A 26,695-nucleotide genomic window follows, 5' to 3' on the forward strand; every position below is an offset into this window, starting at 1 on the left:
TTGCCTAGCATGGGTGAGGCACTGGGTTCAATCCTCGGCCCCACATAAAAATATGAATAAATAAAATAAAAATATAAAAAAATACATTTTAATAACAACAAAAAAAAAGGATTCTGATGAGCAGAGAATGCAAGAAAGTCATCCTAGGCCCAAGAAAGTGGAGATGGGGCAGGTTTTTCCACAGAAGCCAACATTATCACAACACCAACAAACAAGGACAATAGCAGACGCCTGAGGAGCATCTGATCCAACCATTCATTTTACAGAGCAAGAAACTAGGGTGTAAGGTGACAGAGGAACTGTGAAAGGCTGTATAAGGAGTAACTTATGCCTGTGTTGATGCTTTATTTTTATTCATTTCATTCTTTATAAAAATGTCAAGCAATTGGGCTGGGGGTATAACTCAGTGGTAAGGCACCTGACCCCCAGCAACGACAACAACAATAACAAGAAAAAATAGCAATAACACGTATGTACTATAGCCAGAGAAAACAAGCCAGGATGAGGATAAGGTTAATAGTGTCCCCACCACTAGTCAGAAACAATGTCCAATAGTCTCGTATTTAACAGGTTCAGAGTGACATAAGCCACCGGCCTGCATCCAAGGGCAGAGTCTGAACCTCCTTGAAGTGTACTTGTATTGACATTTTTGTTTCCAAATTGGTTTGTGATTCATTCATTTGTTCGTTCCCTCGTTCTGCCAGCAATTACTGGGACCTTGGATAGAACCTGCACAGTTCCAGGCATGGGGATCCTTGTAATGCACATACATAGCTAAATGAGCTTTCATTCCTTGCCCACAAAGGCTGATGAAAACCATCCAGTGGTCTATTAAAAACAACAAGTGAGGACAACTAAATGCCCCAAGTATGTTCTGGCCAACGCTGGTCTCTGGGAGAGCGCACGTGAGAGAGCTCTGCTCCCACCCGACACCTCACAAAGTTGAGAGCAAAGAGACTTTTTAAGGCAAAAACCCTTGATTTAAAAAAAAAAAAAAAGAAAGAAAGAAAAGCAGAAGGGTTGATGACAGTAACATGATTTTGGAGACTGGAGGGCAGAAGGATGAATGGTAAGTGACACAAAGCTGAATCCTAATCCATCAGCACTCTGAAACCCCCAAAGGCTTAGCATCAGGGGGCACTGCAAACAGGAGGCAGATTAAAAATCTGCTGTAAAAATAGGACTAAATAGGGCTGGGGTTGTGGCTCAATGGTTGAGCACTTGCCAAGCATGCATGAGGCACTGGGTTCAATCCTGGCACCACATAAAAATAAACAAAATAAAGGTATTGTGTCCATCTACAACTAAAAAAAAAAATTTTTAAAAATAGGACTAAATAAAACCATCCATCCATCACTCATCCTCTGTCCCCACTTCCCTCAGCCAGTGTCCCTCCTCCACCCATCATCAGACGAGGAAGTAGCCTTTTTCTATGGACAGCACAAAGCAGGTCTGTGGACTGAGGAAACTGGACACAGGGTTAAGTTGACATGCGGAAGCTAAGACCCTGGCCCACTTCTTCCATTAAGCTTCTGGGCACAGGGAGTCTGTCTTAGACCTTCCAATTAGATTAGAAGAGTCTTCTCTAGGGAATCTCAACAATCTGCAGTACTAACTTGCTAAGTTCATAAATGAACACACCAACCAGAACCCTACATGAGGCCTGGGTCCTCTTTCTTCCTCCCCCTACCCCTCACACACGCACACTGTCTATCTGCCCCTGTCTCTCTCTTTCTCTCACTCACACACACACACTATCTGTCTGCCCCCACACACACCCACACACACACACACTGTCTGTCTGGGCACCCCACAACACACCCACACACACACAGCTTTAATTCACCTTTATTTGTGTGTGTGGTGCTAGGGATTAAACCCAGGGGCATTCCACCACTAAGCTACATTCCTAGCCTTTTTTTTTTTTTTTTTTTTTTTTTTTTTGAGAGACAGGGTCTCACTAAGTTGCCCAGACTGGCCTCAAACTTGAAATCCTCCTGCCTTTGCCTCCTGAGTAGTCGGGATTACAGGTGTGTGCCATTATACCCTCCTTCAGTCACCTTGTTCATGCTTCATTCAAAGGCTAGCAGACTTCCTAGGATCACTAGACTGAAGAAAGTTTGTCACAGGAAAGACTGGAAACACACACACACACACATGTTATAGGAAACAATCAGGATGAATCCTTCCTTCCAAAAATAAGCTACCACTAATATCCTCAGAGACACAGGAGATGATATTGTATCCATGAAACCAAAACAGGCCGCTATAAAAGAAGAAGATTCAGACAACAAAATCTCTTAGAATTAAAAATAGGATAACTAGAATGAAAACCTCAGCAGAAAGCAGGAAGACGAAGGTGGGGGAAAAACTCAAAGAAAAGAAAGAAAATAGAAAATATCATAAAACTATCGAGCCGATCCAGGAGATTTAATATACAAATTCTAGACATTCCAAAGGAGAGGAGAAAATGGAGGGCGTAAATTATCAATGAAGGAATTCAATAAAATCTCCCAGAACTAAACATAATGTGTGCTCCAAGACTGAACAGACAGGTCCACAGGACACCCAACACATGGGGTGAAAACTGAGCCACACCAAGGCATGTCATGTGTGACATTTCAGAATACCAGAGACAGAGACTTTCACATTGGACGCTAGAGAACCCAGAGAGGGAAAACCAGGCCACCTAGAAAGGAGTGAAATGGGAATAGCATTACACTTCCAGACAGTAACCTTTACATGAAAAGTAAACAACGTTTTGCACACATGTGCATACACATGCCAATCCCCGGCTTAGATCTCTTACCAAGCCAGAATATCAATAAAAAGTGAATGCCAAGTTCTTTTTTCAGATTTGCGAGGTTTACAAGCATTAAGAGTACCGATTATGTAGAACTCTACCCCTGTGGCACATCTGTCACAGCAGGCTGCAAATGCAAGATGACTCCCTGTCTCTACCACTAGACTCCAGGGGAGAGACTAGGTCTTACTCAGCTCAGTGCCTCCAGCAAGAGATGCCATGGAATTTCACATGACAAGGACGCTAAGTGCAGGGAGGAGATGTGTAAACAGAATCTTCAAGAATAAGCAAAGATGGTACAGCACAGTGTGGGTGCAGGCAGCAGGAATAGGTGCCAAGGCTCAGGGACCCATCATCATCCAGGGGTTTGCTGACCACAGACAAAAGTCCCAGTCAACATCTGCAACTGAAGCCAGGAAAGCTTGAAGCCATGCTCAAGTAGCACTGGTGATATTACGAATACCTGGGTTCACTTTAATATCCTTTATGGAACAAGGTAATCTACAATAAATAGACTACAACCTGAGTATGAAGCATGGGGACACTGAGGCAGAAGGCTGGCTGTGGGTGTGTCCTAAAGGTCCCCAGAGCAGCCTGGCAGCAACTAGGTGCAGGCCACCATGAAACCAGTGCCCTGTACAGAGATGGGAAGCCAGACATAACAAGAGGATGCGGAGGCTCTGGAAGAAGGGCACTTGAAATATGGCCACTGGGCTGGAACAGAGGGTTCACTGTCCCTGGTCCCACTCTCCCCACCCCCACCCAGAAAAGCCGGAGATTTAAGGCTCTGAAAGATCACAGGACCAGAGAATGGGTGAAGGTCAAACACACTGGGAACAGAATCTAAGTCTTCAGGTTGCCCCCTACCCCTGGAACCCTGTGTAGCCAACCTGGGGGTTTCATGCAGATTTTCACTGGCTGGATCTTGAGGTCAGGAAGGACAGTCGTGGATGAATAATGGTCTGGCCCTTGCACCACCCTTAACTCAAATTTATGGAGGCAGCTTTGTAGAGGGAGCCTCCCCTCCCCTCGCACCTCCCTCTGCTCTCCCCACGGAGGGGCCTCCAGCAGCGCAAGTCTAATTGGATTTCCACAGACCGGGGATGATTTCGTGCTCTGCAGTAGCAGCGGCGATGGCGGTGAGGTTTCTGAAATAGAAGCAGTCAAGGGCCTGTTTGCTTTGCCTCTGTGGCTGGTAACCCAGGGGGACCTGAGCAGCTGAGGAGGACCCTTTTCTTCCTAGAATGAAGCCTTCCGCCCTGCTGATCAACACGCCCTCTCTGCCAGGCCCAGCCTCTGTAGCCACAGGCTGGGCTTTGCCGGTGGCATATATTCTTGGTTGGGAACACACTGGCTGCAGCTGGAGAAGCAGGGCCAGGCAGGGAGCCCTGTGGGAGGTGCGGCCTGCTCGCTTCTGAAACTCTCCCTCCTCCCACCACTAGTTCCCTTCTCTGCTCACAGAACAGACACACTTGACATTTCAGGCAGACAGCACCTCCCAGTCTGAACAGCTCAGAATAGTGAACCACCTGTGTGTCTCTCTGGGTCCTTAGTCTCTCAAAGTTCTCTCTCTTTATTACACAACAGGGGTAAACCGAGGCACAGGGTGGGGCCCAATACTTGCAGGGGCTCCAGTGTCATTGGAAACTCTCATGACCAGTCAGGCAACCACCAGCTGCTGGTGCCTAGCTCTGACATATGCACCCTAGACATCTCACTGTGGGCTTGGGAGGGCATATGCACAGGTGAACTAGGTACACACTTAAGCATGTGTAACAGCCACAGTGAAAGCAGACACATAGCAAGCCCTACGCAAGAGTGTGCACATCAGGTGTGTGTATGTGGGGTAAGGGTAGAAGCCAATAAGGGCGTGTGAGCAGATGTGTGTGAAGAACACATGTGCATGGTATGGTATGGGTAAATGTGTGTGTGAGAGCGGAAACAAGTATGAGGTCATGAGGGTGTAAGTGAGCATGAAGTGTGTGTGTGTGTGTGTAGAGAGAGACAGAGAAAGAGAGAGAGAGAAAGGGGGAGGCGGGAGAGAAAGAGAGAGAGAGAGTGTGTGTGTGTGTGTATAGGTACACACAGAGCAGACCCTGGGCCCCAGGGCCACACTGAGACAGTCGCTGAGTAAGGAGAGCAGGCAAGAAAGATCACTTCCCCAGACTCAGAAGCCAAAGCACATGGTTAATATAAGAGGAACAACCCTAAATCTAGAAGCCCAGCTTCCTACTCCACTTACCTCTGCCCCACCTGCCTGTGCTCCTGGGTTCTCTACCCGAGAGCGCTCCTGGGTTGCTCTACTCTCAGCCTTACTCTCTGACCTCAATTTTTCCACCTGTACCATTTTTTTTAATTTATTTTTTCCCACTCCCCCTCCCCAACCTGTAGCTTCTTTTTTTTTTTTTTTTTAGAGACAAAGAAAAACCCTCCTTCCTTCCTTAGGGAGTGATAAATACAAGGATTACGGAATGACATTCTGAAAGTGATTTGAATAACTTGGAAGAAAGGGGGGAGATAAAATACAGGGCATTTCAGCCCAGACTTTCCTCAGAACTGGGGGAGCTGCCGTCCCCAGGGAGGGTAGGGCTCACCTGCAGAGGTCTCCATCTGCCTGCCGGGGCACTGAGCCCAAGTCGGTAGCAGGAAGCTGGGGTCTCTCAGTAGCAGGCTTGTCTGAGGAGCCAAACACAAGACACAGGGTCCTCGAAGGCCAGAGAGGCTGCTGTCCACAGACGGGGCACAAACTCCACTCCCCAAGCAGCTTCCCCTAATCTGGAAACAATCTGCTCTTCCTTCTACCAAATAAGCAAGTTAAAGAAGGGGGCCTGTCCCTCACCTCCCTCCTGGGTGACCAGCTGAACACCTGAGAGTAGCCAAACAACAGGCTCAGAGGCGGCCTGACCATCACACCCAGATATTTGTTCACTGCTGTTCTCAGCAATCAGTCCCTCTGTCCCTGAAAATATGAGCAATAGTCCAGAGCATGAACTTCGGCATCAGACTGACCTGCGCTGACAGCCAGCTCCACCACCTTTTACTTGTGTTCCTGGATAAAAAAATTTGATTTCTTGAAACTCGGCTTCCTCCTAATTAAAAAAGAGATAAGAGTTGTGAGGATTAAATGAGATGAGCACATAGAGACTCTGCACCATGCCGGACACACAACAAGCACTTGGCAGCAAACAGTCACTATTACATAGCAGCATGGTGACCTGCCCCTCCCCACCCGCCACCGCAGCACTGAGCTGCGGGTGGAATCCAGGCCAGGCTCCGTCCCCCCCCCCCCCCCCCCCCGCCGTCCTCACAGTGACCCTTTTGAAATACAAGGTAACTCTGTCACTCTTTTGCTCAAATTTCTCCAAAGGCGCCAATTTTTCCCACCATAAAAGCTACCACCCTTCAGTTGGCTTTCAAGGCCCCATGTGATCTGAGTCCTGTGACCTTCCCCAGGTCTCTTCACTAAAGTTGGACCTGTCTTGAACAATCTTACAGGCGACTACCTCAAGGCCTGTGCATCTCCTGGTCTCTCTGCCCTGGAATGCACCTTCCTCTGCTATTTCCTTCTTCCACCTCTCCTTCAATGTCCCCCCCTGAGTAAGGCCTTTCACAATCCCTGCCAGTGCCCCATCCTCCCCCACTTCCGTGCTGTTTTACTTCTCTCCATAGCATCTGTCACCATCCAATAAACTACAGTTTTTAATTGCTTATCGTCTAGCTCCTCTACCAAAATAAAAGCTCTTGAGGGCAGGGATTTTTCTGTACACCTGCATCCCCAGAGCCTGGACAATGCCTGGTCCAGAGGAACCCCTTGAACATTTGTGGAAAGGAATGAGTCTTAGGACACCTAGAGTGGACCAAGCAGAGGCTGGCATTGGAAACAAGTCTTTTTGCTTTTAGAAACAAGTCTTAAGCTCCACTTTCCCACTAATAAGTTGCCTGCAATAACAAAAACAGGCCTCATCCTCAGCACTCGAGGTCACTGTCAAGAGGCAGCAATAGTAAGAGGTTGTTTAGGAATATGCTTTGGTGCTTGGCCTGGTGGAAAGCCCTAGAAAAATGGACCATCCCCTTCGGTACCCAGCTGGGAACCAGAGTGCTAAGAGGATACCACAGGAGATCCACTGCCTTGGGGAATCCTGCCGAGTCAGGACGGTCCCTAGATGGGCACTCTGTATCCTATCTACTACTGAATCCTGTGCCCAGGACCTGCCTGCACAATGTAAGTGTTCCAACAAATGTTTGCTAGGAAGCATGAATAAGCAGATCCCATATAGATAGCCACGAAGAGAACAGAAAGATAATTGGTTAAAAGTCCTGAATAAAACATGAGTTGACCTCAAACAGCATGCAGACAATAGCTACCATGGAGAAGACTGACAAAAATAGTGACAATATCAGCCCTCCACACCCATGGGTTGTACATCTGAGGATTCAGCCAAGCATGAACAAGAATTTGGGGGAAAATAAACCTGCTTCTGTACTGAACATGTACAGTCTTTTCTTCTTTTTTTTTTTTTTAAAGAGAGAGTGAGAGAGGAGAGAGAGAATTTTTAATATTTATTTTTTAGTTCTCGGCGGACACAACATCTTTGTTGGTATGTGGTGCTGAGGATCGAACCTGGGCCGCACGCACGCCAGGCGAGCGCGCTACCGCTGAGCCACATCCCCAGCCCCAGTCTTTTCTTCTTGATATTATTCCCTAAACAATATGGGGATGATTCAAAATACACAGGAGGGTGGGCAGAGCCCGTATGCAAACGCTGTGCCAGGGTTTAGTGTCCTCAGGGGGGGTCCTGGAACCAACTCCATAGTGTGGGACGGCTGTTTAGTCACCCCAAGCCAGGTGTTTTCTGGTGCAGACACTAAGGAACTGGTGAAGACAGTCGAGGGGAATGAAGAACGACTTCAGGAAACCTCTTCTCAGTGAATGCATTTCAAGAAGCAGGGAAAGGGCTGGGGTGTGGCTCAGTTGTACAGCACTTGCTCATTAGCTTGATCAAAACCCTGGGTTAATGTCCAACACTGGAAAAAAAAATTAATCTTAAAAAAAGTAGGCCAGTGCTAGAGATTTAGCTCAGGGGCAGAGCACTTGCTTAGCATGCATGAGCATGAGGCCCTAGGTTCGAACCTCAGCATTGCAAAAAAAAAAAAAAAACAGAACACATGGTCAATATTAGCTATAATATTATACCCACTGTCTTTATTATTGTCTTGACACCTTTTTTTTTTCTTTTTAAATTTTTTGGTACCAGGAGTTAAACTCAGGGGTACTCTACCACTAAGCCATATCCCCAGCCCCCTTTTTTTTTTTTTGAGATAGGGTCTCACTAAATTGTCCAAGCTAGACTGAAACTTATAATCCTCCCAAGTCGCTGGATTACAAGCATGCACCACCTTGCCCAACTATCTTGACACCTTCTGATGGAACAAGCTGAACAGTAGAAGTAGGAACACTGGGTTCTAAGACAGGCTCTCTCCGCAGTGGTACGTGGCCTTGGGCGCACAGCTTCACTGCTGAACTTGCCTTTCTCATTCAAAATGTGGATTGGTGAAGTGGGGCACTGTCCCAGTCACCCAGATGCTAGGACTCCCTCTCTGGGTCTTATTTATTCAGTCAACAAATAGCAGCTGGCAGAAGCCTTCCTAGACACGGGGCGTGCAGTAGCAAACACAGGCAGGCCCCTTCTCTTGTTGCTCCCTTGCCAATGGCGCTGACTTTGCGAGCCCACAAACATTCAGACCCATCCCTCAAATAACATGGCCTTCTCCTCTTTGGGGAACAGGACTCTCATCTACAGAGTTTGAAGCCCTTGTTGAGGAACGTACCAAGTCCACTGTCTTCAGGATACTACCAGCTTCCCTGGGAAGTCAGCAGGCCTGACCCCTGAGGGAGCCCTCCCTTCTGCCGCCCCCCCAGAAGCCGTCTTCCCAGTTTGCAGAGAAAGAAACCAAGCTTCTGCTCATGTCAAACTTGTCTGGTGGCCAAGGCTAAGAGACCACAGATTCCCAAGTCCCAAGTTTAAGAGTGTTCCTCTACATCCCTGATGGTGCCTGGCTAGGCCAACCTGAAAGAATTAGGAGTTGTACAACAAGAAGAGTGGCAAGAGCCCAAGACCCCTGGAGGTATAGCCAGGCACCTGCTACCTGGGCAGCTCTCTCTCCTCAGGCCTGCTTTCTGCACAGCCCTTGCCCCAGAGCCCACCCGAATGCAGCTCAGGAGACAACTGCAGAGAGAATGAGTGGGGTAGGCAAGTGCCAGGGATCCCCCTAACAGACAGCTGAGATAGAAAAGTCACCCAGCAAAAGTTCCTTCCACAGACAGGCTGGCAACTACTCTGGGGAAGCATAAGACAAAGCTCCGCTGAGAAGGTCCCTTGGCACATGACACTCCATCCAGAGGTTGACCTCCAGGCTCCTCCTCCAGCCACAGAGCTGCAGACTTGCACCTCCCGGCTGCAAGGGATCCAATTGCAGCTCCCCTCAGCCGTCTTAAAAACTGGAAAAGAGCAGGTGCATGAAGAGCCTCTGGAGCACCACCACTCACTGGACCACCCCCTCCCCACAGAGTGTGACTCACCATCCTAGACCTGGGGGTGACCCCACTTGGGAGCCTCCAGTCCTTGAGGCCCCCAAGAAAGAAGCAAGCCAGAGAAACAAGCAAAGGAGCAGGTCCAGAGCAGAAGCTCCATTCAGGTGATGTTCCTGAGCTCTGCTGTGGCTGGAGCAAGGCTGCAAGTCACAAGGCTTCACCAGGAGGCTCCCAGGCCATGGAGGTGGGAAAGCAATGAGCTAACCAGAGTCCTCCCTCTCTCAAAGGCACTATGTGTCCAGGCAGTGGAGACAATGGAACAAGGCACTTTGGGACCAGCCAAGATCAATGGGGTGCCAGTCAGGCTGCCGCTGCAAAGATAGAGAAAAGCACGGACACCAGCCAGGGGTGGCAGCAGCTAGTCTGCAGGGCACTGAGAAGACACCTGCTTATATAAGGAGGAGGGGTATGTGTAGTTCATTAAAACAAAAGTAAGAAGCACATTGCCAGTGTGTTCTCTGAATGTGTGTGTGTGTGTGTGTGTGTGCGCGCGCGCACACACAAGTCGGGGATGGGAGATTGCAAGGGGAGATGAATCGTGGGTCTCAATGGCAGGAGTAAGATTTAGAGTTGAATAGAATGTATCTAAGAGATTACCTCATGCGCTATCACGTCTAATCTTATAATCCCAAACACAACATCCTTCATCAACAGATATGAGTGTCTGCTTAAATCCTAGCAGCAACAGAAAACTGACTACCTCCCAAGGAACCCATTTCTCTGCTGGATGGCTCTACTGGAAAGCTCTTCCTGGGCCTGCACCCAAATCTGATGATCCCCTAAGACCGCTCGCCCGTAGATTCACTCCCCATCCTACACATGCTGGAAAACCATGATTATGGCCCCTCTCACAGCACTTCATAATTTCCTGACAAAATGAGCATCCCCAAATCCTTAATCGAGTTCCCATGAGTGTGGTTTCACCCTCCTCTAGATAAATTCAAATTTACCATTGAATTAAGAATTATGAAATCCTAATGCTGCAGATGTGGTCTGAACTCTTGAGGTCTGAACCCCACATCTAGGATGGTATTGTTCTTAGAATGCTGGGGGTTCAGTTCAGGGGTGGAGTGCTTGCTTAGCAGGCATGATGCCCAGAACAGAAGATGAAGGAGATGGAGGAGGAGGAGGAGGAGGATGTTGTTGTTAAGTGCCCCAGGAGGGGGAGAAAGAGGAGGGGGAAGAGGAGGGGGAAGAAGAAGGGGAAGAGGAGGGGGAGGACAATAATAAAAAGGAAAAAACTCCTTAGAACCATATGGCATGGTTACCTTATATTTTCTTATACTTGTTCTCATTTATTTATTCCAGCAACATGTATTAGCTACCTACTATATGCCAAGCAATAAGATAGGTACAAGGGATACTGGGGAAAATGCCATACCATCTTTGTGCTAAAGGAAACAGCCAACTTAGATAGATTAAAACAAAATCAGAAAAAAATATGAGATAAAGAACATGCTGCTAATGGGGTCTTTTAGGAGTTTTAACTGAAGGCACCACCCTGGTGGGGAAGGAGGAATCCAGGAAAGGGAGACACGTCAGGTAAGTTAAAGCAATGCAGGGCTCCTGACAACAGCCTTGGTGAAGTAATGGGGTACGGATATTCCCACCCACCTTAAACAACTAATAAACTGGACAGAAGATATGAAACTGCTTTAGATTAGACCCCAGGCCATAGCACTGTGATCCTTGCAAATAAAAGAGGCGAGTCCTACTGAAGCCAGCTGACTGCCTTGGAGGCTACTTCCAGAGGGCAGGTCCAGAGGAGGACTCCAAGTGGAATTCAAAGGTCTCACCAAGAGGAGGAAACAGAAATCAGAGCTCATACAGCTAGGATTTTTAGTGTAAAATGCCAGAAAAGAAGGGTCTGTACAGAAAAAATTCAGAGAGACCTGCAGAAGAGTCCCCTGGAACACCTGACTGATCTGCACACTTGGGGGTGAAACTCCACAAGACCAGGAGAAGAACCACTGAAAAGCAATACACATCTGTGGAGCACACTCAAGTCCTGAAAGAGCTCACATCCCCCTATGAGAGTGAAGAGATCTCAGAGGGCATGGGGTAGAGTCCTCAGAAGGGTGTTGCCTTAGTAGTGAGGCTAAATTAGCCCTAGACTGTAAGTATGAAACTGATCCCAAGTCATTTAAATGCATACCGGAATAAAGTCAAATACTATTTAAAGAAATATAACAAAACCCAACATCCATCAACATCAAATTCATAATGTCTGGCATCCAATCAAAAATTAGCAGGCATTCAGAGAAGCAGAAAAATGGCCTATAACCAGAAGAAAAATCCGTCAGTAGAACACACCCCCAAAATGACAGAGATAATGAAACTAGTAGACAAAGATGGAAAACCAGGTGCTGTAAATATTCCCCATATGCTCAAGGAAGAAGAAAACCAAAACATGATGAGGAGAGACAGAAAATACATCAGAAAGACTCAGATGGTCTATGAAAGACGGGAGACACACTATCTGAAGTGAAAATATTCTGGAAGGGTCTGAATCAGATTAGATACTGCAAAAGAAAAGATCTGTGTAAAAAGGTAACTACAGAAACTATGCAAAATGAAGCTCAGAAAGAAATAAAACTGAAGAAAATTAACAGAGCCTCAGAAACCCATAGGATAATACCAAACGGTCTAATATCCATATAGTTGGCATTCTAAAAGACAGAGGAGCGGGAGTGGAAAAAACCTAAAGAAACAGTGGCTGGCTGGGCATGGTGGCACACACCTGTAATCCCACCAACTCAGGAAGCAGAGGCAGGAGGATCCCAAGTTCAAAGCCGGCCTCAGCAACTCAGCAAGGCATGAAGCAATTTAGTGAGAGCCTGTCTCAAAATTTAAAATTTTAAAAAACAGGGAGAGAGGGGAGGGACTGGGGATGTGGCTCAATGGTTAAATGCCCCAGATTCAAACCCCATTGCCAGTGGGGGAGGGGTGGAACAATAGCTGAACAAATTGTTACATTTGCTGAAACAATGCAAGATGGGGGGTGCATTTCAGCAAAGTAGATCACACCCAAGACAATGAGAAATGAGAGCCTTTGAGAGGGAAAAGGGAAGGGAGAATCACGGATAATATGGCATTACAGAAACAAGGACAAGGTAGATCTAACCGGGGACCAATGAGCCTGGACAGGAGCAGATGGCAGCTCCAGGGAGGCTCTGAAAGCCTCAGTCCTTTGGCCTCACGTGGTAAGCCAACAGGTCAGCTTGTCCTGGAAAAACGCAAATGATTTTTTGAGCCTAATGTCAGACTTTGCAGTTTTCCTAAACAGAAGGATCCAGAGAACAGAAGAGAGGTGGATCCAGCTGTGACCTCTGAGTCTTCAGGCTGCTCTGCCCCCAACCACAAGGACAACCCAAGGAGGGACCCCATGTGGAATAAAAATAGAAGTGACAGAAATATTGTGCCCATCTGAGAAGGTTCCTCTCCCCACAATTCCTGTAATGAGAACTCTTAAACCAGAAAGGATCTCAGGTATCAGAACCCCTCACTTTCCAGTGAAAAAAATCTAAGGCCCAGAGAAGTGACAAGACTTGCCCAAGGCCAGTCAGGGTCCTGACTCCCATGGACTGCTCTTTCCACCGACTCCACCTGTTACAGCACCACAGTGCTCTGGCACTCCATGCCGCTCTGGACAACATCATTGTCTGTGTGTGTCTACCTGTCTCTACAGGCCCACTGGAGCTCCTTAAGGAAAGGCCCAGCATCAATGAGCTCCGGAATTGCCATGGAGTAGGTGTTCAATACAGTCCCTCTCATGTGCACTGAGCCAAAGGTGATTGTCCACCTGACTCTGGGGAAGGGAGGAAGAAATGAGGTCTTTCTGAAGATTTGAGACCAGAGCTGTGTCTACTCAGTCGTCTGCCAGAGGACAGAGAAACAGAGACAGGCACAGCAATACAGAGAGGACCCACTAACTCCACTCTAAGGTTGTTACCAGGCAACTCCTCAAGAGGCAAGGATGGGGGTGGGGGTGCTGACATTCCTCTGGCCTCTAAATCCTGCTTCCCTTATCAGATTGGCCCTAAGCCACAGCACTGTGCTTGCCACCCCCTCCTCCAGGCAGGCGCAGGGGAGGAAGAGGAAATGAACTTGAACTTTCCTTCTTCCCCCTCCCCCAATACAGGCTCTGGGTTGGGCAACACTTCTTCCCAGAGGTTAAGAATGAGTAAATTCTTGGGCTATTCCTGGAGTCTCGATTTTTATCATCCTTCCATTCTGGTCAATTCTCAAAGGCCAGAGGCCAAGAATGCCAGAGAGATCTGAGCCGGCCCACCAAACCTAAAATAACCCCACACGTGCCTCTCTCAAGTCCTCATGGATTTGGCCATTTGGGGTGCATGTTTTCTTACAAAGCTGCCCACAGGCCCTGTGATGTCCCCTCTCACACAGGAAAGAGAGCTCTGAGGTACTCTTGGGGTTGCTGAGGAAGGTGGGAGCAGGTATGGATGTGGCAGAGGGATAGAGGAGATAGAAAGCAGATCAGGACTAGGACACCTGGCTCCAAGTTCCTCTGCTCACCTGCCCAGAGATCCCAAGAAAACCAGCCTCAGTTTCCTCAGGCATGAGACTTCCAAGCAGCTGCCTCCTCTTCCCTCAACTTCCTCTCCACCTCCTTTGGGTAAGAAGGCATAATTCTCCACTCCCAGAGCTGAGGACACTTTCATAAAGAACTCCAGACCTACAGAGATCCCTGCCTCCTCCCCAGAGACATCTCAAACCCTGTGATTATGAAGATGGATGGTGAAGCCAAGCAAGCACTGCGTCCTGGGGAAAGAGATGCCCTCAGGGACACAATTCTTTTTAGATCCTATGTGTAGTATTCCTTCATTCAAAAAGTATCTGAGAGGTTGGAGGTGCAGCTCAGTGATGGAGCACACGCCTAGCATGCACCAGGCCCTGGGTTCAATCCCCAGAACACACACACACACACACACACACACACACACACACACACACACACACACTGTCCACCAGGTGCCAGGCAATGAGAAAACAGGAAAAGCATCAGAGAAGAGATACTCAAGGCCTCTGTTCTTTAGAAGGAATAGAGACCACAAGAGAGACTTAGGCAAGACATTAGAAATACTCCTACCCCTCTTGGAAAGGCAATCTCTAGCCTAATGGGAAAGCTAATAAATAAACAGAAAATAAAACAGTGATTACCAGATCCTGGGAAAGGTGGTTACCAGGCACAGGGTACCGCTGGATAGGAGGACTAATTCCTAATGTTCTCTAGCACAGTCGGGGAACCAGGGTGGACAACAATTAATTGAATATTTCAAAAAAGCTAATAGAGAGGATTCTGAATATTCCTAAAACAAAGAAATGATAAAAGTCTGACATCATACATGTGTCAATTTCCCTGATCTGATCATTATATATATATGACAGACATATTGAAGTGTCCCACTGTACTCCATAAATATGTAGAATTACTATGTATCAATTAAAAATAAAAGTGTAGCTCAGTGGTACAGCATGGGCTTAGTATGCTCAGGACCCTGGGTTTTTAAGGAGAAGGAAAGAAACTCTGGTGCCATCAGAAAATGCCAGTGAAGTTTACAAAAGTCCTGAGCCCAGGAGTCAGCTCTGTTTGTCATGCTGGGGAGTGAGGAAGGTGGAGATGGCTGCAGGGTCTCAGAAACACCAGGGGCCACAGAGAAGGCTAGCACCCCTGGGTTTAGAATGTGGCAACACTGAGGCTTTAGTTCCTGATGCAAATCACGACTATATTAAAGACATTCAGTAAAAGCACCAATACCGCCAAGCAGTACCTTCTGAAGTGTTCCTTTAAAGCTGCCCCATCTGCCCCACGAAGGCCCATGAGCATTTCCTGGCAGTAACTGGCAAGCTCTGGAAGGAGGTGAGGAACCCCTGTAGCTACTCCATTGAAATTTTGCAGAATAAAAAGCTTTGGGAACTAGAGGCAAACTGGGCAAGATAAGGAAGGAAGCCAGGAGTCTGGGGGTGACCCACTCCTCCTGTGAACCCCATCTTTAAAATGCCTTGCAAGGCTGCTGCCACGGCTGGAAACAGACTGCCTTCCTACGAGGTGGTGGCATTTCAAGAGAAGACTCCTGAGGAACAGACTCCAGAAGAAAGAGCACCGAATAGCAGACTTTCAGCCAGCTCCAGACTGTGATTTGGCCCAGGAAGTTTCTTTCCAGATCTGAAACTCTCTGCCTTCTTCCTACCTTCATCCACAAATATTCGAGGGCTTCCTTGGGTCAGGCAATCTTCTAATGAGGATCTGCTAGATCCCTAGTCCATCCTCTCCAACAGACACTAATGGTTGAGTTGCGGGTGGCATTAGGCAGCATTCCCTGTTCACCTTCTGCAACTGACTCCATCCCCACTGCCCTGAAGGTGCACAGAGATGGAGCATCCCTCATGTGTGAGCTGGAGACTGCCTTTCCGATCTTCTTCCTCGCACTAACCCACAGCCAGAGTCAGAGCACAAAGCTCAGCACACATGGTTTAAACAGCACCTGCTACCCACTAACGGAGAAAGGCCATGCGTGCTAGAGTCACCTTGCACCTCTTCCCTTGCCCAGAATCAGGGGCTCATAACTCAAGAGCCATCAGGTGAAGGGCAAATCCCACCCCCACCCAACCAGATAGCATATGAACCTAAGAAACCAGGTTGTCAGCCTGTCCCCCAGAACTGGGGACAATTCTATGGCTTCCCAATTTGACATAAGTATGTCCTACAATCAATATTACTATCCCAGAGGTGAGCACCCAGCAGGAGTATTCACGGGGAAGACAAGGTATATGGTTCAGGTCCTCCAACCCCAAGACTCTGAATGCTTCTCACGTGCTTCATGTTCATCTGAATATCAGGATGTGAGCTCCTGGGAAGAAGAGACCCACTCTGCCTGATCTTTTCCAAACTGCAATGCCTGGGCCAAGAGCAGGCTCAAAGCACCCATTAATTCACCCAGCCCTGGTATTTCTAACTTCCCTCTCAGTGACCACAGTATGGTCCCTCTGGGAAAGCCACACCCATATTCCAAAGATGCTGCCTCTGCTGCCATGTCCTTAAAGAGCAGTACTCAGAGCCCAAGGCATAGTCCAGTGAGCATCCTCAGGGGAAGAAAGACCATCCTTATCCTTAAGGGACCTCCAAATTTGTCAAACAACTTTGACTTATTTGGATAAGCAGTGGGTAAGGTGGACAATGGAACTGGGTACCATCATTCTTTATGTCCATTAAGATGTGACTTTTCTGGGCAGTAAGACTCCCCAGGTGGGTCAAGGCAGGCATCTCCTTTGAATTTTACATAGAGGGCTCTGTCTGTATGTATAGCAATTTTTCCCCAAGTACTTGGGATTGAACCCAGGACCCTTCATCACTGAACTACATCCCCAGTCCTTTTAAGGTTTTCACTTTGAGACAGGGTCAAAGTTGTCTGGGTTGACCTCAAACTCTATCCTCCTGCCTCAGCCTCCTCAGTCACTAGGATTTCAGGTGTGCACCACCATGTCCCACTATCTGTAACAATCTTACCCCTTCCTGCATGGCTTGCTGCCTTCAGAGCCCACTCCTGGGTGCCAGAGATGCTGTGGGAATAAGCCTTATAAGGAAACAAGAGAACTAGATAAAACAGTCAGTAGCCACAAACAGAAAGGGTTGACGACTTAGCCAATCCTGCATTTGGCTAAAGCTCTCTTATTGCACAGAGCACCTAGGCCAAAAGCTGTGTCAGCCTTTAAGCAATCAAAGTGTTCAATAACTATTTGCTGATTAACCAACATTATGTTCTTTCAGCATGCTGAAGTTTGACCCATCCTCATAGCCATGGAGAACCAGAAATAATGGGGAGATAGAGCAGAGAAGTTAAGAATCAAAGAGGGTCTCCTGGGTCTCTGCTTATGAGGAGTTGACCTATCATCCTCAAACTAGCAAACTCTCATTTGGAGCAGGCTGAGGACCTCCATCCAGATTTTCCAATTGCTTGGCCAAAAGGAGCTGCTGAAGTTTCTGGTCTTGCCAGATTGCTCAAAGGTTTGCAGAGTCAGCTTCGCATGTTTGCATCATCATTGAGCACTGTAAATATGAAGCCTCTAAGCTGATTAGATATCATTAACCCTGCAGTAAGAGCACCATGCTGACATCCCCAAGTCACCCAGATGCATCAGGGACATTCCTGAGTGTGGCACCAGGCCACACTCCCTCCTGTTCAACAGTTTTCACCAACTCCCTTGCTGAGCTACATCAGGCCTCCCACAGTGGGATCATGGAGGAGGAGGTGAAGAAAGAGAATGGCCAAGAGGCTGTGCCATGGGGTGCAGAATGCTTAACGCCACAAAGCATTTCTTTTCCAAAAGATGCTGAAAGGGAGCAGGGAGAAAATAAAACACTTTGGGTTTTCAAATGTGAAAGCCCACTTTGGTTTGTTCTAATTTGATGAATGCACAAACCACCAGGCAGATGACAGGCAAAAGAACACTCCTGTGCTAGGAGAGTGTTTTCCATCAGGTCCAGTGAGCAGGGTGGGGGTGGCTGTTTGATGAATGACCAGAGCCAGGGAGAACTTCTCCATCAGCAGCTCCCCGACAGCATCCTCAAAACTGGGACTTAGGGATTTATTAATGCCCCATTTCTCACTCTTTTCCTGCTTCCTCCTGCCTTCGGGCCATTGGTGACATTTCACAGACAGGGAAGAGCTACCAAGGAAGACCATGAAAAGAGAAAATTATAAAAATGAACACCTTGCGGGAAGTCAAAAGATCAAGTCCACCATGAGTTCCTGAGAAGAAAAAGGTAACGTGCATCTCACAGACCCAGGCACTCCTGTTCTACGTGTGAGGCTCCTAGGGGGTGGGAGGGAAGCCTGGAGCACAGCAGGTGCAGTATTTGTTGGCAAATCAATGAGTGGAATTCCAGCAGTGGCCAGCTATCTGTGTGAAAGGTCTGTCACTTACAGACTCATATTTTTCAAAAATGCCATGAAAGTTAGCAGGGGTACCAAGAAGCCAAGCTCTTGGCTCTTTGCTTTCAGAGGCCAGGAAGATTCAACTTAGATGGTTCAAGGAGACCTAGGGCCACAGACGCTATTACAAAGTCTAAACCTCTGCTGGCACTAGCCCTATACACACACAGAAAATCTACCTCAAACAGCACTTCCAACCAACATGAAAAGTGAGTGTCCTGGCCAGGCATGGTGTTGCACGCTGGTAATCCCAGCAGCTTGGGAGGCTGAGGTAGGAGCATCACAAGTTCAAAGCCAAACTCAGCAACTTTAGCAAGACCCTGTCACAAAATAAAAAATAAAAAGGGCTGGGGATGTGACTCAGTGGTTAAGTACTCCTGGGTTCAATCCCTGATACAAAAAAAAGTAAGTACCCTACCCTTGCCAATATCTATGGTTGGCCTATCTGGGGTGGAGTAGGCTGGGAAGAAAGGGGGATTACAGTTTTCCTAAAACCTGTGGGGGCTATTTGCAAAGATTCCAGTTCTCGGACATCTGGGCAAGAGAGGGGTTGCACATCCATCCCCTCTCATCCCTGAACACACACCCTTGGATATGGCATGGCCATTCTGCCACCAGAGGAGCTATCTCTTCCACCCCTGGAGCTCCACTGGTCCTGAGATTTGCTTTGGCCAGCAGTAGATGGATACTGTGTTTGGGAGGTTTTCAAGTCCAGACCTTACAAGAAGATGATTCCGTTTTCTCCTAAAAGGCTAGCGTCCTTGACAGTAAAAAGCCAGAAGGGGGGAAAAGGCCCGCTGACTCTCTTGCACCATCCAGTCCCTGCAGAGCCACTAGCTGACTGTTACTGCAGTAATGAGCTCAGGAGTGACCAGCTGAGCCCAGACTAAAGGTGAGCAAATGAAAGCCACAGCATAGCGGGCAAATGAAATGGAGAGTATATGAATCCACTAAATTATGGGGTGCTCTGTTGTGCTGCATAGATTACTGATTTTAAAAACCCATTCAGCAAGTCTAGGTGGCCACTGAAAAGAATAGGTCATTCTCATGTGGAAGGATGACTAAAGAAGTTGAAGAAGAAGAAGTCCAATACAATTCTATCTGCAGACATTGAGAACATAACTAGGTGGGTGGCTAGATGCTCGTTTAGCATTAAAATATCTGAAATGAATAGAAACCAAAGTATTAACAGCGATTATCTCTGAAGGGCAGGATTATGGGAGATTTTCCTTTCTATAATTTATGTAACATTTGAATATTAAAATGAGTTTTATTTTTGTAACAGAAAGATGCTTTTTAAAAAAATTCATGTTTCCCAAAACATCCCTTTTTCATCCTCATTCCCCTGCTCCCCACTGCCAGCCTCCTGAACCTAAGCTGCTCCAGGAAGCATTCAAGGTACCCGCGATCAAGGACCCCACATTCTGTCCAGCCATACCTCTCACTCTTTACCTGGGCTTATGCTCCCATCCCTGCAACCCCAACCTCAGATTTTCACCCCTCAAAATGCAACCAGGCAAAGAGCCCCTTTCCTTCACCTCCCCAAATCCCAGCCCTCCCTCTGGGCTCTGATCTGTCTCCCCTGAGTTCCTCTACAGATCCTCAGAAACAATTCCACTGCCCTTGCCCTTGACTGAACAGTGGCCTGTGTTATTCTCCCTGCACTGCCAGTACAGACCACTCCTTACAGAAACCCGCTAACCAGCCACCACCATCCCCAGCTTCTCTAACAGTGTCAGAGGCAGAGCCAAGTCAGGTAGTTCCAAACCCTCTTCCCTCTCTGCCCCTGCACAACCTGGACAAGGTGAGGACCCCACCCCAACCTGGACCTTCCTCCCCTCACCCACCCACCTCCAGCAGCAAAGCGCAGAGAGTCAGTGTGAATGGCTGTTAATTTAGAGTGACTCACCCCATGGCTGATGCTGTAAGCACTCCGCCTCCCCACCCGCTGGATCCACGTGCTGCATCCACACATACATACATAATGGTCAAACAGATCCACACTCTGGCTTCAAACCTAATTGCCTTCCTGGGGGACACAACAGCTCTTCCTCACTCAGGTCCCTGCAATCTACACATTCAGTTTTTAAACAAAGCTGTTTAGAATCTCCTAGGATTAAGATGAGTGGAAAATTGCAAGCCCAGACCTCTACCTCATTTTCTCTAAAACAAAACATGTCACTCTGCATGCTCGCACACCCAGAAACACACTCTATTCAAATCCCACCAGTCATCCTACCCCTCAGAGCCCTGCTATATATGGGGTTTGACCCAGAAGGGGCCTGGGGCTCTCTGAGGCAGGATATGCTCCCTCTATCCCGGGCACCTCCCTCTCCAGGGTTTATTGGGAGCTTGAGACCCCCAAGCCTCAGTCTCTATGCTGTGGCAGGTACAAGGGGAGAAGCCTTAGGCAGGGCTGCCAGGCGCCATGCCCACTGAGGGGACTTCACATCACAGGTATACACTGACCTACTGAGTAGGCACAGGAGGGCCTCTCCACTGAGTTCCAGAAGAATGCAGGAGAACTCCCACCCACACAAACCCATGTGGGCACACCCAGTCACACACACGCTAGGACAGGCACACATGTACTCACCTACACACACAGGTATGCCCACACCCTGTTTCAACCTTGTTCTGGACATATCCCCCAAGATCACTCCTCTGCCTGTCTATGGTTCCCAGAGGCCTTCTCCTTCACTTTCTTTTTAATGTTTATTTTTTTAGTTATTGGTGGACACAATATCTTTATTTTATATTTATGTGGTGCTGAGGATCGAACCCAGTGCCTCACGCATACAGGTGAGCGTTCTACCACTGAGCCACAACCCCAGCCCCTTCTCTTTCACTTTGAACCTGACGTGCTCCCCTCGTTGGAAATGGAAGCAGCATAGACTATATGTGCTGACAGCAGCATGTGCACCCTATAATTGAGGGACATGTACATGCAAGTATACACACAGCTGGGGCCACAGCCCACCAGGGTTCTAGAAGCCTGTCCCAAGCAGAGGTAGACATTATTCTAATTGTACAATAATATATTTATTTTAATTTTTGTTTTTAACCTGAGGAAAGGCCATTTTCCAAATCTGCACAAAGATGCTATACAAGTTACTAAGAACCTTACCAAGATCCTGCACCAAAGACCTCAGGCTCCTCCAGTCCTTCCACAGTGACAGCCAAGCCTTCCCAACAAGTGGGGGAATCCTAGGAGGTACCTACCAAGCTTCCTGAATCTTCAGACCCCTTGGACTGTTTTCCACACAATCCTGTTCCTATCACAAGATCAAATGCTGACCATTGAGAGTAGAGACAGTCACAAGACTCTCAGAAAGCAAGCAAGTGTCCAAAACAGAATCCATTTCCAGCCATCCACCGCATAGGCGATGAGAGGGAGAAGAGAAGGCAGGAGGGGTGTGGTAATCTCAAAAGTGCAGACAATATTAAACAAGGAATAGTTCCCCAAAATCTATATTGGGTCCCAAGGTGTCAACTGAACCACTCAGGGGTGTGACAATGGCTCCCAAGGTCAACAGAAGAACTCCTCCTCTGCCTCCCACTCTCAGAGCCCCAGGCTGGTTCCAGATGAGTTTTTAGTTGTTTGTTGGTCTCTCTGAACTACACCCAGGCACTTTCTCTTTTCATGATGCTGTGGCTACAACCAAAATTGGAGTTATTAACCTATAGGGCTGGAGTCCAGCCATGGAGCCTTCCAACTCATAACTGCACTGGCAGGGGCAGGAGGCAGAGAGTTCAAATGAAAGTAGCCGCACCAATGAGGCATCTTTACAGAGATGGTGTGGCCATCTCTGTAAACAACCTCTGTGCACCCTTTCATCAGAAATCAGGCCACCGGGTTTACTCATTAACCTCTTTCGTCGGCTATCTACCTCTAGACCAGAGGCAGAAAAGGCATTAGCTGGAGGAAGATGTATCAGGATACTCCAGAACTGGAAGCCAAAACCCAGGCATGTTCTACCTCCAAAACAACCTACAGCAGAGCTAAAAGGGTCCTTGGCCATGAATCACCCAACCTCCCATTTGCAGGTAAGGAAACAGGACTGAAGAAAGCAATTAATTTGCAAAGGTCACCTCCAGTGAGAGGAAGGAACAGAAGCCAGGATGAGAGCCTCCCTCTCCAGGGCTGGTCATGATTCCAGAGGCCCACAGCATGACAAGAAATGGCCAAACCAAAGCCATGAGAGAGGATAAACTTCCTGTCTGCAAAGTCCTTACTCAGGTCTCTTTCACTCTAGCTTCAACACAGACTGCAGAACCAAGACAGTCATCTGGCTAGAAACGGTGTGATGTCAGAGGCTGTCTGTCTCTGCAAGGACACACAGGCCTCCTGGGCGGCTCCCCACCAAGTTCTGTCTGGCAGGGCCCACCAGCAGCAGACCCCACAGGATCTGTGATGAGGCAAGAGGTGCTGCACACAGAAGGACCACCGTTCTCTTGTCCTCAGGTCCCTCCTTCTCTGCCACCTGACTGTCACCAGACTGTGTGTTCTTGGCCTAAGCCCATGTGCCAGGCTCCACTGCTCAGTCCAACTATAGGCGGTGCCCCAAATCCCAGAGCTGTGCGAATGAAAGTGGACACCCATGCAGGTCCCAGGAGGGAGGAAGACTCAAAATGAGAGCTCACACATTCCTGCACAGGCAGGCCTGGGGAGGGCCCTGCAGCGGATTCCCAGGGGCTGAGGAGAACGAACCCAATTCTGTAAAAGGCCAGGCACAGAAACTGGGTTGGAATCCCTGCTCACCTAACACAGGAAAAACTGTAAAATGCAAGAGAATGACAGCTACCACACAGGACTCTGATGACAGTGAAATGAGATTTAAATCACAATGTCATATAATTACACTGAATTCACCGTGAACATTCGTAAAGTGTCTAAAAACTGGACCGATGACAAACATAAATAAGTACAAAGCATGGTGGGACAATAAGAAGTACAGGGCCACTCTTGGGCCACCAAATAATCCCTGCTGGAACTCAGTCAGGGGGCTCTTTAGGCAAAATAAGCCACCAGTCAGTACCATTCAGTTCCCCTCTTTCTCCACCAACCACACTGCTGGGTTCACGGAAGGTAAGAGATTACAAATCACCCAGCAGGGAGAAGCCACAGGATAAAATGTACATAAATTAAAACATAAAAAGGCCCAGATCTGTAAGCAGCTCCTCCAGGGAGCCTGAATCAGCACCATCCACAGGGGCTGCCAGTAGCTCCAGCCTGCTAGCTCAGCAGGGGCATCGATGCACAAGGGCTGGGAACAAAGACACGCCATCAGCAAGACCCCAGGAGCCTGGAGGAGCAGAGAGGGGGCACTCCTGCAGCAGGGCGCAAAGAGGAATGGAGACACACAGGACTGGCCTGGACTCCCACAGCTTCGTTCCTGGCCTGCTGGTGAGAGGCCAAGCCACCCTGGCTCCCCAGCCTGTGGGGAGGAGACAGGAAGCAGGAAGTTAAAAGCCTCTCCTGCTTCCCTAAGCTTCCTCCACACAATTGGGGTGGCCAAGAAAGGAACGAAGGGTACTCTCAATGGTCAATCAGAAACAGTGGAGCTCCAAAGCCCACTTTAAAAACCTTATAAATTCCCAGTCAGGAGCAAGGGCAGAGGAACATCTAGAAAATGTCAGCATCTTATTCTATCCTTCAACCCACAGTTAAAGGGCAAGAAAAACTGACTTCAGTTTATAACACACAGATTTTCAGAGACCCCGGCACACAATGGACCCAGGCTGATACTGACCTTTGTTGTATTTTCTGTAAACACCTTGGCCCCAGAGTATTCCTGCAGGAAAATTAAAAAAAAAAAAAAAATTGTATCACCACTTTGCTATGAAGTCACTCTAGGGTGAATTCTAGAGCAATGGCCACTCTTTGGGGCAGCAGTCTCTCACCAAGACCCCATTGATTCAACAACTGGAAAAGACCAAAAATGGCAAACAGATTCCAGCTGTGGTGCAATTCCACTCAGCTGGTGGTGGGTGCCTAAAGCAATATGAGCAGAACCCGAACCCTGGCTCAGTAGGAAAGACAGCTGCAATAGATTAGTGATGTCTGCTATGGGCTGCTATGGGCAGTTATAGAAGTAACAGTATCCACATTACATATATATAGTCCCTGAGGTAGACCCCAGGCATCTAATGATATAACATTCTGACCACTCAAAAGAGACCCGAAGATTCAAGATACATAAAAGTGTGTTAACTTCCATGAGACATCGGCTTGATCAACATACACTATGAGGCTGATATAATGGGATGGGCCACTGTGTTGTTTTCCTCCCTACCACATCCAAAGCTACTTTTAATAGCACAGTAGAAAGTAGTGCAAAATGACCGTCAAATGGGAGATAAAACTGCAACAGAAGTTGGAAGGGCAGTTAACTTGGAGTGTGAGGATATATATACAGGAAACACTTGACTCTTCACAGAAACATGACTCCGGAGAAAGCCAAGCCTGTGTGCAAATATTGCTGTGGATGCAAGTGTGGGATTCTGGAAGGTGCAAGGCTTGTTTCTTGAGAAGGTCAGGGGTCCACATTGCCTAGTCTGTGCCTCACAGCAGGGAGTACAGTGAGAACATCAGAAAATCCATGAGCTGGAGGGACTCAGAATTTAGTTGGAGAAATAATGCCCCATGGAAACAGCAAACAGCATCACATTTTTCACAATCACCCAGCTCAGAAGCAGTTTCAAAGTTCCTTTGTGGCCTCATCTGATCAATTCACAAACGGTCTTGGGTCATGCAGGGTCATTCCCTCCTCACCATCTTTCATGGCTGCCCATGAAAGATGGTTCCCCTCTTCTCAGATTCAGAAGAAGAAGAAGAAGAGGTTCAGAGAAGAGGTTCCCCTCTTCTCAGATTCAGGTCTCCCGGTCCTTAAGACCAGGCCTGCTTCTGTAACTCCTACTCAAAACCTGCACAGATTCCAGGCCCCTCCCCGAAGGTTGACCAGCCCAGTGCCTAAATTTCTCTTGAATGAATGAATGAATGGACAGATGAAACTCTTTGGCTGGACATTTGAAGTCACACACAATATAACCTCTATCTACCTATCGAGTCCTTTCTCCAATGGCTTCCCTCCACACAATCCACACACTGGCCCCACTGGGCTACTCATACACCCAAACACCTTCCCAGTGCCTATCCTCAGGCTGATCCTTCCTCCCTCTGCCCAAACTCAAGCCTCCCTTCAGCACTGGCATCCACCACAACCTGTTGCATAAAGTGCTCCTTCTCAATCGGGGTCACTGATCCACATTTAAACCCACTTGACACTCTTCTCTCAGAAGTTACTCACTTCGTACTCTAAACTGTCATTTTCAAACCCCTTTCCTAGCCCCTTCCTGGATTACACACCCATGAAGACAAGGACCTTTATCTTTTTTCTTTTTGCATCATCAGAACTTTGCACAGAGCCAGGATGTGCTAACACACACCTGTAATTCAGCTGCTCAGGAGGCTGAGGCTGGAAAATCACAAATTCAAAGTCAGCTTGAACAACTTAGAGAGACCCTGTCTCAAAATAGACAATAAAAAGGGCTGCGGACACATTTGTAATTACAGAGACTTGGGAGGCTGAGGCAGGAGGATCGCAATTTGTGGGCTAGCCTTGGCAACTTAGCGAGGACCTCAGCCACTGAGCAAGACACTCGTTTGAAATAAAAAATTTGAAAAAAAAAAAAAAGGCTGGGAATGTAGCTCAGCTCAGCTCAGTGGTAGAGCACTCCTGGGTTCAACACCCAGTATGGGAAAAAAAAAAAGAGCTTAGCAAAACTCTTTTATATACATATATCACACACGTTAAGCATTTGAAAAATTCACTGAAGAATCACCCAAGGCAAAGTCTGAAAGCCAACAGTCAGGCAAGGGTAGAAAATGCCATAGAAATTCCAAAGAAAAAGGCTCATTTGGGATGGGTGGCCAGGGAAGGCTGAAAAGAGCTATCCCTGCATAGAACCTTGAAGGACGGAAAGGAAGGTATGGGGAGAGCATTTCAGGAAAGTGAAGAGTATGGACTAAAGGACAAAAAGGAAAGAACAAAGCATGTTTGGAAGATCAGTCTGGCTAGACCCAAGGGTTTCCTAGAGGGAGAAGAGTGGGAGAGGAGCTAGAAGGCAGGCTGGGGCTAGAGGAGAAGGATGCTGACTGCCGGGCTAAGGCATCTGGACCAGATCCATTCCCCCTTAGTCAGTGGGGATGACGACCACAGCAAGCCTGGGGCTCAATGGGAAAAGAAAAGAAGTCTTGTCCTCTCTTGTTCCAAGCATATTAGTCGAGTCTCCCCAGTTAGGTTATAAATAACAGCCTCCATTTACTGCACACCTGCTGTGTAT

At 47.8% G+C, this 26,695-nt stretch overlaps 1 protein-coding gene across 6 annotated transcripts in view; it reads right to left on the reverse strand.

The window, feature by feature from the left end:
• Positions 1–26,695, reverse strand: part of Tspan9 (tetraspanin 9) — a 198,105-nt gene that overhangs the window by 168,562 nt on the left and 2,848 nt on the right. For 2 of the 6 annotated variants that reach the window (XM_026407251.2, XM_026407252.2), the window contains exons 2-3: positions 24,103–24,144; positions 5,813–5,892 (exon numbers count right to left, since the gene is read on the reverse strand). The exons of 2 other annotated variants lie outside the window; for them this stretch is intronic. The gene's annotated coding sequence lies outside the window, so the exon portion shown is untranslated. The remainder of the gene's footprint in view (positions 1–5,812; positions 5,893–24,102; positions 24,145–26,695) is intronic. 2 more of the 6 variants (XM_026407254.2, XM_026407253.2) reach the window with 2 other exon arrangements.

This window comes from Urocitellus parryii, chromosome 5 (assembly GCF_045843805.1).
Source record: "Urocitellus parryii isolate mUroPar1 chromosome 5, mUroPar1.hap1, whole genome shotgun sequence".
NCBI classification, from domain to species: Eukaryota; Metazoa; Chordata; class Mammalia; order Rodentia; family Sciuridae; genus Urocitellus; species Urocitellus parryii.